The sequence below is a fragment of the Geospiza fortis genome, unplaced genomic scaffold (assembly GCF_000277835.1).
Source record: "Geospiza fortis unplaced genomic scaffold, GeoFor_1.0 scaffold171, whole genome shotgun sequence".
In the NCBI taxonomy this organism is placed as follows: domain Eukaryota; kingdom Metazoa; phylum Chordata; class Aves; order Passeriformes; family Thraupidae; genus Geospiza; species Geospiza fortis.
The window spans coordinates 3,230,047-3,235,428 of NW_005054313.1; positions in this window are offsets into that span (position 1 = coordinate 3,230,047).

Consider the following 5,382-nt stretch of genomic DNA (forward strand, 5'->3'; position numbering starts at 1 on the left):
CTCCTAATGTTTGTTTTAAGTTAACTTCAGAAGAATTCCAGCTATCTTACATAGATATGAAAATTAGGCTCTTGGGACTCTCAATTTCCATAGAAATGGAAAATTAGGCTTTTCCAGGAAAAACTTAAAACGAGTACAAGATCACACAACAAAGAGGCTCCATTCACTCTTACTGTGTAGAAGTCCCAAGCCTGCTGATCTGCCACTACTTGTTCCTGCCCAGATTCCCATGTGCTAGTTCTTGGCTTAGGGAGCAGGAACAGAAGGAGCAGTGGAAGCCCAAAAGAATTTTTTTGGAAATGGTTCAAGAATCTTCCAAAGTAGAGAAAATGGGGGATTTTTGAATTCTGCAGTTGATACCATAAAGCATTTATGAGAAATCACCTCGTTCCTTCTCCCTCTCTCCCTCTTTTTCACTTTCTAATTAATTGATCTAAAGCTCACATCCCACATTAGATGAATGAGTCAGTTCTTCTATGACTAGATTCTTCACCTCATCTCACAGCAATACTTGGGCTATACTGACTTGATTCTCGTGATTATCATGTTGGACTCTAAGTTTCATATTTGTAAATCCAAGAGCTAGAAGAAGCAAGGAAATTAGGAAAAAGTAGGTGAAGGCCAACCTGGGCATGAGTCTTCCCTGGTACAAGCTATTAGTTTAGGAGAATGTGTGTAAGGTGAGGAATTTCCATGCCTTGTTTTCCTGTCGATCCTGCAAAATTGTAGAGATCAATATCAAACTGTTTCTGAGTTTAGCTGTGATAAGCTTAGCTGGAAAGAGCACATTGTTTCAGGAACAGCTTGGGATGAAAATGAAAGGAAAATGAGTCATCAACATCCTCCCTGCCTCGTGCTGTCTGGGGGAGCATGAGCCTTCAGTGCTGTGGAGGCAAGGACACGGCAGCAGTGACACACATCCCTGTGACCTGGCAGTGAGGCACAGTCACCTCATATCCTCCTCCTGCCTTGATCAGCCCGTGCAGAACATGGCATGATTTGACCTTAAACTAGCAGTTAGTTATCCAAAAGGTGAATTCTTGTACATTCAGATGTTAAATCTTGCATTTGCTACTTGTCATTCTAAGTGTTACCTTTCGTTCATACCAAAAGTCAACTCAAAATTCCTCTATCTCCTTCCAAATCAACACCTGTCAGCTGTGAACGACAAGGAAGTAATGAAGCATTATTTTATACCTTATGGCATTTAAGGACCATTAACCTGAAGCAAACTTTTGCTATCTCAGATTGAATATAACTGTTTTTTTTTTTTTAAATCTCCTTTTGTTATGTGGTTCCCATATCTAATTTTTACATCTCAAATCAAGCTATCAGTCTGTCCTTGACACATTTATGATGTAATCATCACTACACCTAGTAAAGTTTGTGATGTCAACCCCAACAAGTTTTACATCCCATTAAATTCAATTTCAATGTAATGCTAAAGGATAAGAAACTTTCTTAGGAAGCTCTTATCTCAATATTGCAATGCCCAGTATGGATGCTGCTCTTTGATTGCTCACCCTCACATGGATGAAACACTGACTCATGCTTAGGGAAAAAACCACAGCATTCCAATTGATGGGAAACTAAATGAGTTACCATTAAATGAAAGTGACCTGGTTTTGATTTTGTTTGTTTGACACTATAAAAAGTTTAACCAGATATGTGCTGGTACTCTGCAGTTGTTCAAAATAAGTTCTAGGGTTCAAGCAGTTAAACAAGTTGCAAATGCTAACTGATAAGGAGATCTAGTTAATGTCCCACTCAAAGCCAAACAGATTCTTTGTAGAAAACAATTTTTTTGTCCCACGGTGAAGTAATCTGTGGCAGAAAAGCGTTATTATTTATTCACTTTTCACATTTTTGAAACAGGGCTGAATTCTCCCAAATGCCTTATTTTTTCTTTGGCCACAGGTTTGTCCTATCATTTCTCCAGCTACAGCTGTACTGGTAACTCAGCAGTTTGCATTCAGACTGCTACTTCTAAAAACTGAACATAGCATTTTTTTTTCCACGTGGAAGTTTAAAATTTGTTAGGTAAGGCAAAAAACGTACAATGATACAGATTAATGGGATCTGTAGGTCCCCTCCATTATTTGTGGAAGATTTTCTGTGCTGAAATTGCTGATTTTTTGTGACAACATTTGTCCAATAACTTTCATATAATATACCAAATAACATTATAACATTACAATCACATAATTTATCAGCAATTCAAAATATAATGTTTCAGAACGGGATGAAGTAAAAACAGCCAGGAGGAGGCTTCTTGCCATTGAAACTAGGGAAAATAAAACTTAGAAAATCCGTAACTTCACAGTTTTTAAATGCTTAGTAATTTTGGTTACTTTGGTTGTGGTACACCTCAGAGTCATGCATCTTCTGGAGAGGTCCCAAAATTTTAGTAATCTTTTTGCATTATATTAAGGTTCCTTAAAGGCAAAAAGTAGTTAGGCTAAGCAATGTGTTAGCTTTAACAGCTGAGATGTATTCCCTCAAAAGAAACAAGCATACAGAAACAGGTCATAAAATCCAAGGTAAATTCAAGATACACCAGGAGAATAATGTACAAAAAGTTAATTTTGCATATTTAACAGTCATTAAACAATTTCCCCTGTGACTGATTCAGATTCCAATCTCACAGACAATGCATGTCTTTAAATTCAAATAACAAAACTGCTCAGGTGTTAAAATCTTAAAGCATTGGCATCTCTGTACCACACAGTCCCAGAGAGGGGGACATGGCTTTGAAGATAAGAGAGCTGATCTGCTGTCACCTGAGGGCCACCAGTGCAGTTCAGCTCCTCTCTAACAACTGCATTTAAGTGTTAACTAAGGGCCAGAGCATCAGGCAAAGTCAGCCACTGACTTGGGAACACAGATGCAGGGAATGGCACGTGAGGCTTCTCAGTTGTTCAGTGCTTTGCTGGGAATGGCAAATCCCCACTAACCGAGGGAAGAACTGGAGGGTGGCTTTCTGATTTCTGCTTTCTGATGGCAGTACAAGGGGCTCGATGGCCAAACACACCGACCTCAGAGTGCAAAACCAGTAACTCCAGTTCGACTTTGTGCTAGGACTCCTCACATCCAAATTAGGCAACAAAGAGTGTGGGTTTTCAGTTTAAAAGTCTGTATTAAAGATATTCCATAGTAATAGCAAGGGATATCAAGTTAATGAGGTTATTGAGCACATGCAATTCAGAATGTTCTTTTATGTGCTCCATGAGTGCACAAAAAGAGATACATTACCCAACCCATCATCTAAAGTAGAATGTAAGTATATCCTGTATTTGGGAATATGATATGTTACTTCCTGCTAAGAAAATAGTGACAGCGTAACCAACATAGGCCATAGCCTTGCACAAAACTGCCAAGGGTGTGCCTCCACACATCTCTATTTAGATGTGTAAAATCAGTAGCTGCCAGGAATTGTATGGGCGCATTTACAACATAATGGTGACGCTTTGCAAGATTTTATCACTGCCTGCCTTTAAAAATATAACTAAAATGACTTTATCTCAGTTTCATTCCTTCCGAACCTTCTCCTCCCTTTAGCTTTTTAGAAAAGCTTCCCTGTGAAAATTGTTTATTAATGGTCTCCATACTAGAACAGAGGAACATATTATTGTCCAAGATAGTGTGCAAAGTCACTTCAAATCATGCTGGTACTGCTCCAAATTGAAAAGAGGAAAGAAAGGAGGTCCTATGTTCATGGGCAAGGAGAGAGCACAGAAGCCAGACAGCAGAATACCCATGAGCACACCCCTAAAAAAAGCTGAAAGCTCTTTGATCTAAGCACCTTCTTGGTTAAAAGGTCTTTGAGCTGCGAGCAAAAACCTATTCGCAGCTATCTGATGTCCTCAGTATTCAGAGAAACAGGATCTTGCACATTCTTTATCAGTAAGAGGAATTCCAGAGATACCTGAGCTTCCACCATCAACCTCTGTCAAGAACACAAAACCTTGAACTTTGATTGCTCACCACTGACAAAAAGGATAACAGGCTGAGTTGCCCTTCTTCTTTCCTCAAAAACTGTAGAGATAAAGCATTCACCCAGAAAATGTGCTGTATGGGCTACTTGAAAACAAAACAGCGCTTTAGCTTCTGAAAGCTTTAGAAATCCAAAGACAACTTAAATAAATTTCAATCTGACAGTTTAGTATAAATTATTCCAAACGAAAAAACAAAACAAAAAACAACCTCAAACTCATGTTGGGGTGATAAAATTTGAGGTTTTCCACGAATTAAAAAAAAAAATTGCAGATCATTGGAGCTGGAAAACAAGTAAAAACCCCCACTTTCATAACCAGACCAGTAGAGGTGGAATGCTCCTCTGTAGGTTGCCTTGTTCAGCCCTCCTGCTCAGGGCAGACTGCCAGGCCTGTGGCCACGTGTATTTTGCACCTCTGTATGAAACCTGTGCCAGTGCTTGACCAAACTCACAGGGGAAAGTTTATTTTTGTGTCTAAATGGAATTGTATTGTAAAGATTGGACTGATCTAAACTGCCAAGTTTGGAAGAAACTCTTCTACTTGCAATTTTGAGATTTACAGTTTACCCAGTGGGTCAGATGGAGCAGCCTTAATAACGGACTGCATGGGGAACAGACAGTGAAAAACAAGTTTGCTGATTGAAGCTACATCTGTTCTTCTTAACTTCTGCTTTTTACAAGTAAATTCAAAGAGCATTTTGGAAGGTTCTCTCCCCATTAAGCACTTCATTACTGTGACTAAAAGCTACTGGAACCTCCACTGTACAAGCAAAAGAGACTTAAAATACCCAAGAACATGTTCCATCCAAAGCACTGTATCCCAGGGCTGTAGGGATGGCTCAAGGAACACATCTCAACTGCTCTCAGGTTCAGTGATTTTTTCTTTTTCCTTGCCAACACTTCCAACCCAGCCTGGGTTTCAGTTTGAGGCTTGGCTGTTTCCTGCCCTCATGGCTAAACATCTTCAGCTGAACCATGCCTCTGCAGCACCAGTTCCCGGCTGACTGCAGGGAGCTTGTTTCCATCAAGAACGTTGCAGCTGTGAAGTTTCCAGCTCACTGTTTCTCAGGTGTACTTTTAGGGAGCCTCAGCACTAACAAATGTACAACAAGCATTTCCTGAGTCACACCAGGAAAACTGATGCAGCTCAACTCACTTCAGTTCCTCCTTCTTCATCCCAGAGGAAAAACAGAGAAAAGCAATGTACCAAATGCATCACACAGGCACTTACAAGTGGAATCATAACTTTGATACATCAAGAAAAACTGCAACTACATACTCATGGGGGTGCATTATAGATTTTTAACTTGGTATTATGAAGTGTTAATTGTTTTGCCATGAACATTCATAGTAGGAAAAGGATGAGTTAGAACAAAGCAATTACACAA